Source organism: Heteronotia binoei, chromosome 5, assembly GCF_032191835.1.
Source record: "Heteronotia binoei isolate CCM8104 ecotype False Entrance Well chromosome 5, APGP_CSIRO_Hbin_v1, whole genome shotgun sequence".
Taxonomy (NCBI): Eukaryota; Metazoa; Chordata; class Lepidosauria; order Squamata; family Gekkonidae; genus Heteronotia; species Heteronotia binoei.
In genome coordinates, this window is record NC_083227.1 from 2019126 (window position 1) to 2032689 (window position 13564).

Here is a 13564-nt window from a genome sequence, read left to right on the forward strand (position 1 = left end):
TCCTGAAAGCATCTTCACAAGTCCTCTTCCTTCTCTAGATTTTTTTTTTTAAATTCCACTTCGTCATATATTTGAAATACCTTGCGTCCAGAGCGAGGAGCAACAAACCAACCAAATGAGGCAGAAATGCCAACGTATATAATCACACTTAGAGAGTTTGGTTTGAACCAAGCTAGGAACAAACTGAACTCGATGCCTTCTCCGGTTTGAGAGTTCTTTCAGATCTTCTTTATGCCCTTCGTGTTTTAACAGCCTCCCACGATTGCTCTCCTGGACTTGCAAACTTTTTTGGATTGCTTCAAAGGGAGAGCCGACCCTTATTGTTCCTTGTGGGTCTGATTGGGGAGGCACAGTGGCTCAGTGGTAGAGCATCTGCTTGGTAAGCAGAAGGTCCCAGGTTCAATTCCCAGCATCTCCAACTAAAAAGGGTCCAGGCAAATAGGTGTGAAAACATCCTATTTAGCATTTAAGATAATGTCCAGCTCGCCCATCCATCCATCCATCGATAAATAAATAAATACATATATAAATATCTTATTAAAGATAAATTAACTAACAATTGGTCTAGAATTTTTGACTCTTAATCTAAGAATAATGCCTTGCTCCATCCCAAGCCACACACACACACATGTACATACACACATATATATACACTGTGGCTAATAGTTGCTGATGGACCTCTGCTCCATATTTTTATCTAACCCCCTCTTGAAGCTGGCTATGCTTGCAGCCGCCACCACCTCCTGTGGCAGTGAATTCCACATGTTAATCACCCTTTGGGTGAAGAAGTACCTCCTTTTATCCGTTCTAACCCGACTGCTCAGGAATTTCATTGAATGCCCACAAGTTCTTGTATTGTGAGAAAGGGTGAAAAGTACTTCTTTCTCTACTTTCTCCATCCCATGATGGGAATGAAATATCCATTACCAACTGGCATTGACTTGAGAGCTGATCATAAAGACTCCTTATTCAGACTCAAAATGCATTTATTTTTAAAAAACTTTTGTTAGTTGCCTTTTGTCTTTATGGAATTTGGCGGCTTGCAATATGTAATCTCTGGAACATAGGGGAGGGATGGTGGCTCAGTGGTAGAGCATCTGCTTGGTAAGCAGGAGGTCCCAGGTTCAATCCCCGGTATCTCCAACTAAAAAGGGTCCAGGCAAGTAGGCTGAAAAACCTCAGCTTGAGACCCTGGATAGCCGCTGCCAGTCTGAGAAGAAAATACTGACTTTGATGGACCCCTGAGGGTCTGATTCAGTAGAAGGCAGCTTCAGAGGTTCATATATAATACACAATACAGGAACAGAAAAACCAAATATTTAAAATCACAACGGCTAGTAAACTTCAGCAAATCCACTCCCAAATAAAGCTGTCTTCTGCTGACTCCTAAAATAAGGGGGCCAGGCTCCCCTCCCTGGGGCAAATATTCCATGGGGGGGGCTGCTGCTGAAAAGCCCCTCCCTTTAATGCCCCCCACCACATAAGTGGGCCAATGAGCCTGTCTGTAAGATCTTAAGTTTGGTGTAGTGGTTAAGTGCATGGACTCTTATCTGGGGGAACCGGGTTTGATTCCCCACTCCTCCACTTGCACCTGCTAGCATGGCCTTGGGTCAGCCTTAGGTCTAATAGAGAGCCAGTTTGGTGTAGTGGTTAAGTGCACGGACTCTTATCTGGGAGAACCGGGTTTGATTCCCCACTCCTCCACTTGCAGCTGCTGGAATGGCCTTGGGTGAGCCAGAGCTCTGGCAGAGGTTGTCCTTGAAAGGGTGGTTGAAAGAGCCAGTTTGGTGCAGTGGTTAAGTGTGCAAACCCTTATCTGGGAGAACCGGGTTTGATTCCCCGCTCCTCCACTTGCAGCTGCTGGAATGGCCTTGGGTCAGCCAGAGCTCTCTTATCTGGGAGGACCGGGTTTGATTCCCCACTCCTCCTCTTGCAGCTGCTGGAATGGCCTTGGGTCAGCCAGAGCTCTCTTATCTGGGAGAACCGGGTTTGATTCCCCACTCCTCCACCTGCACCTGCTGGAATGGCCTTGGGTCAGCCAGAGCTCTCTTATCTGGGAGAACCGGATTTGATTCCCCACTCCTCCACTTGCAGCTGCTGGAATGGCCTTGGGTCAGCCAGAGCTCTCTTATCTGGGAGAACCGGGTTTGATTCCCCACTCCTCCACTTGCAGCTGCTGGAATGGCCTTGAGTCAGCCAGAGCTCTCACCAGGGCTTGTTTTTTTTTTAGCACAAACACACAGGAACGCAGTTCTGGCTGGCTTGGTATCAGGAGGTGTGGCCTAATATGCAAATTAGTTCCTGCTGGGCTATTTCTACAAGAAAGCCCAATGTGAAACAATGGTGATGTCAGGGAGTGGGCTAATATGCAAATGAGTTCCTGCTGGACTTTTTCTACCAAAATAGCTCTGGCTTTCACAGAGAGGTCCTTGAAAGGGCAGTTTCTGGGAGAGCTCTCTCAGCCCCACCTACCTCACAGGGTGTCTGTTGTGGGAGGGGGGGAGAAGATAAAGGAGATTGTAAGCTGCTCTGAGACTCTGAATCTATGGGGTATAAATCTACGGGATATAGATCTATGGTTTTCTTTGTCTTCGATGGTCTTCTTAATTCCCAGGCAGGAACATATGGGAGAAAATAGACCTTCAGTTATTCTTGTTAGACCAGAATATAGCTAAAGCTGCATGTTAATATATGAGGGGCAGATTGTCAAAAGCCACTGAGCCTCAAGACAGTCCACCATGTTCACAGCAAACAAGCTTTGTCACACATGGTGCACCGGACAGACATATTAAGATGCCTTTTCTGTTACTTATCCAGGCCTCATTTTGGGCAGGAGCGAATCTCCAGAACCTCTAAATTTCATTACGGTGCTTTCCCTTGAAATGCTGTGAACATAAATACTCAGTACACTGCAGAGTGTGCTTAAGCATTGATATAATGTTATGGAGTGTCTGTCATTTCTATATTAAGCTGTAATTTACTGGTTGTGCTTTTTGTTTAGGAAGTATATTCTTTTACAGCCTCCTCATGTTCTGCCCCAGCTGGAGGCTGGCAATCCTAGCATGGCTTCTGTCACTTGTACAGGGGTAGAGGCTGCTGTTGTCTACCCATTGGAGGAGGAAGAAGAAGAAGACTGCAGATTTAAACCCGCCCTGCTCTCTGAATCAGAGACTCAGAGCGGCTTAGAATCCCCTATACCTTCTCTCCCCCCTCCCCCACCGCACAACAGACACCCTGTGAGGTGTTTGGGGCTGAGAGGGCTCTCACAGCAGCTGCCCTTTCAAGGACAACCTCTGCCAGAGCTATGGCTGACCCAAGGCCATTCCAGCAGCTGCAAGTGGAGGAGTGGGGAATCAAACCCGGTTCTCCCAGATAAGAGTCTGCACACGTAACCACTAAACCAAACTGGCATAGATGCAGAGCATTTTTTTTTTCCTGAGCAGGAATGCACAGGAATGCAGTTCCGGCTGGCGTGCCATAAGGGGGTGTGAACTAATATGCAAATTAGCTCCTGCTGAGGCTTTTCTACTAAAAATGCCCTGCACAGACACATGCTGTAGACGAATGTGCTCTATAAGTGCTTTTTACTACAAGCACTTTCTGCCTTTCGAGCTGGGAGTTTGGATTCTAATACGTTTCATGGGAATTTGAAGTTGAGGCACCTTAATATCGTATTTATGAATTGTCGAGCGAATTGTTGAATGAAATCTTGGTTGTGAGTTTGGAATAACAATATTTAAGGAATTCATATTTTTTGCATGGGGGGCATTTTGATCAATCATGGTAATGTTTTATTGTCAGATCTTCTATCCGCGTTTCTCTTTTCTAGTTGATTATTGCCACCTAGAAGTTGGCAACCCCAGGTAGGACGGTAATCATAGAATTGGAAGGGATCATCTAGTCCAACCCCCGCCCCCTAGGGTTGCCAAGTCCAATCCAAGAAATATCTGGGGACTTTGGGGGTGGAGCCAGGAGACTTTGGGGGTGGAGCCAGGAGACATTAGGGGTGGAGCCAAGATCAAGGCTGTGACAAGCATAATTGAATTCCAAAGGTAGTTCTGGCCATCACATTTAAAGGGACGGCACACCTTTTCAATTCCTTCCTTCCATAGGAAATAATGAAGGATAGGGGCACCTTCTTTTGGGGCTCATAGAATTGGACCCCCTGGTCCAATCTTTTTGAAACTTGAAGGGTATTTTGGGGAGAGGCACTAGATGCTATACTGAAAATTTGGTGCCTCTATCCCAAAAAACAGCCTCCCCCCGAGCCCCAGATACCCATGGATCAATTCTCCATGATTTTGTATAGGAATAAATCTCCCTAGGGAATAACAGAGTTCCCAGCAGACATTTCCCTCCCCTCCCCCCGCTTTCTGACGCCCCTGAAGTGGGGAGAGGGCCTCCAACCCGGGGGATCCCCTGCCCTCACCTGGGGATTGGCAACCCTACCTCCCCCGTGCAAGCACCAGTCGTTTCCGACTCTGGGGTGATGTCGCATCACGATGTTTTCACAGCAGACTTTTTATGGGGTGGTTTGCCATTGCCTTCCCCAGTCCTCTACACTTTCCCCCCCAGCTAGCTGGGTACTCATTTGACCGACCTCGGAAGGATGGAAGACTGAGTCAACCTTGAGCCAGCTACCTGTACCCAGCTTCTGCTGGGATCGAACTCAAGTCACAAGCAGAGTTCAGACTGCAGCTTTACCACTCTGCACCAAATACCTCCCCCTAAATTCACAGGATCCTCATTGCTGTCAGATGGCCATCTAGCCTCTGTTTAAAAACCTCCAAGGAAGGAGAGCCCACCACCTCCCGAGGGAGCCTGTTCCACTGAGGAACCGCTCTAACAGTCTGGAAGCTCTTCCTAATGTTGAGCTGGAAACTCTTCTATCCCTGTACTGTGGATGAAGAGCTAAAAGCCGGATTCATATGTGCAGGAGAACGAGATGGCAAAGCCTTGAATGGACAGTATCGCATGGTTAGACCGGGTTCGAAGATTCATGTGCAGCCCCCTGGGAGAGTTTGTGGCCCCTGGCAAAATTTGACTCAGCAGGTCACTATATTCAGGGGTGGGATTCTAGCAGGAGCTCCTTTGCATATTAGGCCACACCTAGGCTTCCCAACCCTCCCGCCCTGGCGGGGGACCCCAGGATTTCCACCCTCTTCCCCCGCTCCCCCCAAAAATGGAAGCGGGGGGAGGGGGTGGAAACGGCGCCAGGGAGCATGGCCAGCCGTCGCATCCCGGAGCCGGCGAGGCCGCCGCACCGCGCCGCTGCTGCTCCCTCCCCTCCCACCGCAGCTGCTCCTCCGAGATGAGCCCAGGCTGAGCCCATCTCAGAGGAGAAGCCAAGAGGCGGCAGCAGTGCAGGGGAGGGCGAGGCAGGCCAGGAGCATGGCGAGCCGCGAATCCGGGCCCTTCTAGGACCCGGACTCGCGGCTCGCCACGCCCCCGGCCCGCCTCCACCCCCCCCCTCCGCTTCCACCCCAGAGGCGGAGCGGGCGAGGCGGCAGCGGCGGCCTCTTCTCCGCTCGCTGTGGCTGCTCCTCCGAGATAGGCTCAGCCTGGGCATGCGACGCCGCCGCGCCACTGCCGCCTCTTCTCTGCTCGCCGTGGTTGCTCCTCCGAGATGGGCTCAGGCTGAGCCCATCTCGGAGGAGCAGCCACGGTGAGCAGAGATGAGGCGTCAGCTGTGCAGCGGCGTCGCATGCTCCGAGACGGGGCGGCTCGCCTTTCCCCCCCTCCCCCTAGCTTCACCCCAGTGTCTCCTGGCTCCACCCCCAAAGTCTCCTGGCTCCACCCCCAAAGTCCCCAGATATTTTTGGGGTTGGACTTGGAAACCCTAGCCACACCCCCTGATGTAGCCAATCCTCCAAGAGCTTACAAAAAAGAGCCTTGTAAGCTCTTGGAGGATTGGCTACATCAGGGGTGTGGCCTAATATGCAAAGGAGCTCCTGCTAGAATTCCACCCCTGACTATATTACACCAACATTAACTAAGTAGGCATTAGGAATTAGTGAATCACATGCCCCAAGCTGGCTTCTGATGCCCCCCCCCCCAAGAAATTAGAATGCCAGGTGCCAGTGGGACTATGTTACTTGGGCATTCTGGAAACTCTGGTGGTAAAGACTGCCCGGGATAAATATTTAGGATCACGGCTTGGGAATTTTTTTGTAAAAGGGCCTTTTATTTAGTCTATTTCACCAACAGGAAATGAATGCATATTATCTTTAGTGGCACCAAAGGGGGAGCAAGGTTTGATCTAAAATCCATTTCATGTTCGCCACCAAGATCAATTACATCCAATGTGTTTCTGATCATGTATTTGCGGCTGAATCTCTTCCAAGCCTGTGAAACCGAATGCAGTTTCCACCGTGCCCTTTACGATCCGGCTCGCAATGGTTTTCAGAATTGTTTGCCTTCAAATAATAAAAAAAACCCCGGTGCTATTAATAAGTAGTGGAACTGCGAACGTTTCAAAGGGCTCCAGCAAAATGAAGTGAGACGGTTTTTGCCCAAAGCCCTGGGTGGTGCCGGTTTTATGACCTATTTATGCTCTGTTAAGATCAGCACCAAAGAAACTTGCCAGCTTCCAGATCGTGTCTGCAGATCTCCTGGAATTATGACTGGCCTCCAGATCACAGAGATCAATTCCCCTGGAGAAAATGATAGTTTCAGAAGAAGAAGACCTCCGATTTATACTCCACCCTTCTCTCTGAATCAAAGAGCGGCTTACAATCTCCTTTATCTCCTTCCCCCACAACAGACACCCTGTGAGGTGGGTGGGGCTGAGAGAGCTCTCCCAGAAGCTGCCCTTTCAAGGACAACTCCTACAAGAGCCATGGCTGACCCAAGGCCCTTCCAGCAGCTGCAAGGGGAGGAGTGGGGAATCAAACCCAGTTCTCCCAGATAAGAGTCTGTGCGCTTCACCACTACACCAAACTGGCTAGGGAAATGCTATCGATTCTAGGTGAAACCTGGGTCTAAACAGACATCCTCCATGAATCTATCTAATGCCCCTTTTAAAGCTCTCTATTCCTGTGGCAATCACTACATCTTCTGGCAGTGAATTCGACATTTGAATCACTCTCTCGGTAAAGTAGTACTTCCTTTTGCCCATCCTGAACCAACTGCCCATTAAGCTTCATTGGATGCCCTCAGGTTCTAGTATTTTGGGAGAGGGAGCAAAAGTTCTCTTTGTCATGCATAATTTTATGAAAAGATGAAGATATTGGATTTATATCCTGCCCTCCACTCAGAGCGGCTCACAATCTCCTTTCCCTTCCTCCCCCACAACAGACACCCTGTGAGGTAGATGAAGATATTGGATTTATATTCCGCCTCCACTCCAAAGAGTCCCAGAGCAGCTCACAATCTCCTTTACCTTCCTCCCTCACAACAGACACCCTGTGAGGTGGGTGGGGATGAGAGGGCTCTCACAGCAGTTCCCCTTTCAAGGACAACCTCTGCCAGAGCTCTAGCTGACCCAAGGCCATTCCAGCAGCTGCAAGTGGAGGAGTGGGGAATCGAACCCGGTTCTCCCAGATAAGAGTCCGCACACTTAACCACTGCACCAAACTGGCTCTTGATAATCCTCTTATCATGTCCCCTGCCTTAGTCATCTCTCTTCTAAATGGAAAAGTCCCAAACTCTTCAGCCTTTTCTCATAGGAAGCGTGCTCCAACCCTCAAATTGGTTGCCCTCTTCTGTATCTTTTCCAGCTCTGCAGTGGCCTTTTGGAGAAATATTCACTTGTGCAATGCACCATGGATTTTGTAGTCTCAACACCCCATAAACAGTCATGCATGGCTAGCTGCAGGACCGCCTCTCCTCCTATGCTCCTCCATGACAATGCCACTTATCTATCCGTAGTTTTCTGTGACTGCATTAGCAGAAGATAATATAATTAATTAAGAACCTTTACTTAAAATGGACTATACAAAACAGAAGGGTTAATTCCCGTCCACCCTTCAGAAAGCCTCACGCTCCTGTGGGCTGTTGCTTTCTCTTCTGAGACCGGGTACCAAAACTGGCAATTCCTTTCAGCTAATTTCAACAAAGTTTCCATCCTGCCTGAGACAGAGCTTAGCTTTAGCTCGATCCTTATAAACACCCTGTAATGGGTGTTTTAAAATATTTATCTCCTTTAATATTGCTGGTTGGGTTATTGAAAGCTCTCTCCTGAGTTATGATCTGAAACGTTTCCTTTCATCGTGTTTTCTTGCTGAAATGTCTCGCCAGCACAATCAGGCATAGCAACCAAAAGCCGAACATCACATTTAGTGGCTTGCTGCTATTTTGAGGGTCTGTTGCCCCCCCCCCCATCCCCGTTTAAGCTGCTTTTTGAAAAGGGATTGCTGTTAATCTTGTCTTCCAACCAAATTCCAGGAATCTGGGCAGTTCAATTCCACCAGGTCAATTCCCCAAACAGCTACAGCTGGCAATCAGATTTTCCAGGGCTGTCTGACCGGCAGTGCTGAATTGCTTGTAGCAAGCAGTTAAATTGGCAGATTACTAAAAAAATAAAAATAAAAAAAATGGAGCTGCATTTCTGGGTTGCCTTCATTCACTGCATTTTTAGCGAACTGGGCAGACATAATGTGTGAAGGGAACATGCAGCCGCCCTTTCCATCAGCGCAGTAGCACAGGGGTGGCCAACGGTAGCTCTCCAGAAGTTTTTTGCCTACAACTCCCATCAGCCCCAGCCATTGGCCATGCTGGCTGGGGCTGATGGGAGTTGTAGGCAGAAAACATCTGGAGAGCTACCGCTGGCCACCCCTGCAGTAGCATATCTCCTCCCCCACCCCAGCCTCCCTGAAGAAACAAAACACACAAACAGAAACATCATGTGGGAAAGTCGTTCTGGGGCTTCAGAACGCAAGCAGAGGTTGTTCACACGTTACAGTGCTCATCTGTGTTTGAAGGCCCCTGCAGACAGAAACTTCCTGGCTTTCCATCAACTTTGTGAAATGGAATGATGCAAGAAGGCTTTTTGCACGGGTAAATAGGACTGTACTGTAATAAAATGGCCAGAAAGCTGCGTCGGTAAAGAGGCAGAGCCTGTGCTGTGGCAGTGCTGCCTATTGCTGCAAGGATCCTCCAGACTAGGTAGTTTCAGCAGCACTATTTAACATGTCACATTTGAAGCTCATGTTTTGTTTCAGCTCTCTGCCAGATTTCTGTTTGTCTTCAGCTTTCTGTAGTCCAAACTCTATAATTCATTGGAAGCCCCATCCTATTGACTGCACTTTGACTTACACTCTGTAACAGGGGTGGCCAAAATTGTTTAATGTAAGAGCCACATAGAATAAACTTCAGATGTTTGAGAGCCACAAGACAGGAAGGAAGGAAGGAAGGAAGGAAGGAAGGAAGGAAGGAAGGAAGGAAGGAAGGAAGGAAGGAAGGAAGGAAGGAAGGAAGGAAGGAAGGAAGGAAGGAAGAGGAAAAGACTGCCAGAGAGAGGAAGGAAGAAAGAAATGGCAGGGCACTTCAAGCTTCTTCACCACCACCACCCCTGGTCTACTCAGATTAGCAATGGCAAGGAAGGAAGGAAGGAAGGAAGGAAGGAAGGAAGGAAGGAAGGAAGGAAGGAAGGAAGGAAGGAAGGAAGGAAGAGGAAAAGACTGCCAGAGAGAGGAAGGAAGAAAGAAATGGCAGGGCACTTCAAGCTTCTTCACCACCACCACCCCTGGTCTACTCAGATTAGCAATGGCAAGGAAGGAAGGAAGGAAGGAAGGAAGGAAGGAAGGAAGGAAGGAAGGAAGGAAGGAAGGAAGGAAGGAAGGAAGAGGAAAAGACTGCAAGAGAGAGGAAGGAAGAAAGAAATGGCAGGGCACTTCAAGCTTCTTCACCACCACCACCCCTGGTCTACTCAGATTAGCAATGGGAAGGAAGGAAGGAAGGAAGGAAGGAAGGAAGGAAGGAAGGAAAATAGATGGGGGAGGAAGGGGAGGGGAAAGAAAGCAACTTTAACTTTAAATGTATTCTCCTAGATGCCGGTTGGCTTGGCTCGGAGAAATGATTTAAAGAGTGAAATGCCTTCTCAGGGTTTTTTTTTTTTTGTAGGAAAAACCCAGCAGCAACTCATTTGCATATTAGACCACACCCGCTGACACCAAACCAGCTGGAACTGCGTTCCTGTATGTTCCTGCTCAAGAAAAGCCCTGGCCTTCTCCAAGCTGGTATTGGGGGCTTCGAGAGCTACACAATATGTGTGAAAGAGCCACATGTGACTCCTGAGCCCCAGTTTGGCCACCGCACACTTAACCACTACACCAAACTGGCTTCTCAACCAACACAAGGGATTTCCAACACAAGGGATTTTTCTATATCTGTCCAAGCGTGCAGCCCCTGAAAAGATACAAAAAGAAAGCAATGCTAGGTTCCCAGCATGCAGCAGCTCTCCCCCCCCCCCCCATACTAATGGCATGCAAAAGAGATTTGGTTTTGCAGGAAGCCGATGCTCTGCCGTTCACCCAAGGGTGTTTGAAGGGTTAATGAGGCCGGGGGGGGGGGGCTGGGGGTGTTCCTACCGCTGGAGACCTCCAGCATCTCACACTGCCGTGATGGAAGGTTCACATTTCACACTTAATTACGAACTCAGCAATCACGCCTCGGAGAGATCGATGTGTTTCTCTGTTTAGTCCCTGCAGCTGTGAACTGTTTATTTACTTATCGTTAGGCCGGGAATGGCTGCAATTTAAAGGTTCAGATCTCTTCTCCCCGGTACCCTGCCAGTCCGTTGCCATTAAATACTTCCATATTGCCCCCCTGGAATGTCCCTCCAAAACACCCCCTTCACCTGCCTCCTTTTGGCCAGGTTTTTTTTTTGGGGGGGGGGGGGGAAGGAACAAGTGTGAATGGCTGCCAGAGTCGGGTGCATTTAAGTATTTCGGATGGTTATCACCTAACAATGATTTTTTTTCTCCCCCCCCCCCCCACTTGCAGAGAAACTTTTTTTTTCACTCTTTACCTTTTATTTATTCATAGCAGACCACAAACAACAGACAATACAAGCAAACGGTTGACATATTACAACAGCACAGTACACAAAAATGAAAGTAGAGAACACGATAAAACTTGTATCAAACATGTTACATACAACCCCACACAAATATATGGGAAAGGAAAGATAAATACTAACTCTTTTTTTTTTTGAGTTTTTCATTTTATTGCTCTTTCAGTCATATTCAGAGGCATACACAACAGCAAAAAGAAAAAGAGACAAACCATAAAGGATTAACAACATCCTGTACATCTAAATACAAACTTGTTTTTTTGTACTAAGAGAGATGGATTGTGGTTACGAAACCAAATTTTAAACCTTTTTCCTATTTAAATTAAATAATTATATCATAAACATAAAACAGTAGTATAAAACAGAAATCACTTTTTCCCCAACCAATTATAGAATTTTCCCCATTTTTTTACAGCAACAATCTTCGGCATCCCTTTAACTAAATTAGATAAAATGTCCATTTCTGCTACTTGAAGTATTTTCTGAACTACATCGTCCCTTTGCGGGATGGATTTTTGTCTCCAACCCTTGGCGAAAAGTATTCTTGCCGCTGTCAAAATATAAACTATGATATATTCATCCTCACGAGGTACTTCATTTCTAACTAACGAAAATACTAACTCTTGATTGGCAGAAACCTCTTCTACTCTGTCTTTTTTTGACATTGCAACATTTCGTTAACCAATCATAAAGCAGAGAGAAGGGTGCTCCAAAGAGTGACGAGAAGAGCACAAAAGATTTGTGGATGTTCTCTCCCCTCATTGGTGGATCTGTATAATATGGCATGTAAAAGGAAGATACAAATGATCCTAAGGGACCATACACATCTGGGCCATTTGCTTTTTGAGATCTTACCGTCAGGTAGACGATATAGAGTGTTGAAGGCTAGGACAAACAGATTTAAGGACAGTTTCTATCCAAGTGCTGTGGTTAGGTTAAATGCAGGGTTATGAAGGATTATCTGTTTTAGATGTATTTAATGGTTTAAATGGTTTTAATGGTTTTATGAATGTTTAATGGTTTTATGAATGTTTATTTAATGGTTTAAATGGTTTAAATGGTTTTATGAATGTTTATCTGTTTTAGATGTATTTAAATGGTTTAAATGGTTTAATGGTTTTAGATGTATTTAAATGGTTTATGAATATGTGTGTTTGATGTGTTGGTATGTTTGTGGAAGAGCACCTCATTTCGTTGCTCTCTTTTTGTTGAGAACAATGACAATAAATTCATCTATCTATCTATAAAATAAAGTCCAGTTTTTGTCGCCATATTTCTCAGGTTTGGTTCTTAACCAGTTAGAAAGCTTATCCATCTCCGCTATAGCGATTATTTTTACAATCAAGTCATCAATTGTTGGCAGTTCTTTTCTTTTCCGATGCTGTGCTATCAAAACCCTCGCAGCAGTATTAACATGGATTATCAAGTATTTCTCAGCTTTTCCAAATTTATCCAGCATCAAATTTAAAAAGAAAAAAAGCTCCCCGTGCAGAGAAACTCTTAGCAAGCGAAAAGTAATGCTAGAAAGAGATGATTGGTCAATTCTGAGGTGGGGTGGGTGGGCTGTATTGTCAAAATCTGGCACAATTGCAGGGCCTCAAAGGAGGGGCGGTCGGCCGCTGCCAAATGGGCTTGTTATGGTGACACCCAGTGACCAAATGGTGTTTGCTTTTTTGCTAAGGTCATGATATATTTTGAGCCCCAAACTTTCATAGTGTTAAGGCAGGCCTCCGCACTTATATTCATGACATGGGGTCTGACGAGCCTACGGTGCAGTTTGGGGTGCCTGTGGGGGTTGCCACCCTCCAGGTGGGGTCTGGAGATCGAGGAGTACAATTGATCTCCAGATCCATGAAGCTGCTTGGATTTGCGCTGTCCATGTTGGAAGGGAACGGATTTGTTCTTCAGCCTCTTTGAGGAAGTTGGGAAATGGTGGCCCAGTTGGAGCCCAGTAGCACCTGTAAGACCAACAAAGTTTCATTCAGAATGTAAGCTTTTGTGTCCATGCAGACTTCATCAGACAGTGGAATAGGGTACAGTGAGCAGATCTACATATAGCTGGTGGGCAGTGGTTAAGAATGCAACGTGGTGCAAAGTTAGAATCCAGCGACAAAACAGTGACATTAACAAACGGAAAGAACATTTGGTCTGGATAGCATTTGCATGGGAAACCAACAGTGACATGTCAGAATGGGAGAACGATGGTGCAGGGCTTATTTCGTAGCAGAAACTCCTTTGATTATTAGGCCACACCCTCCTGATGTAGCCAATCCTCCTGGAGCTTACAGTTGGCCCTGTACTCTGTAACGTCTTGGAGAATTGGCTACATCACGGGTGTGCGGCCTAATATGCGAAATAATTCCTGCTACAAAGCAAAGCCCTACTGGTGAGACTGTCATAAGGCTATAAATGGAATCTCTTAATTGCTCTATTGCCTGCAAGTCTGGGTTAAACTGAGGACACGTCTTTCCCAGAGGTGTTCCTGTCCACGTAATTTACTTTTAAACATGCAACATACATTATAAACATCGTTCTAGTTTGCCATTAGGA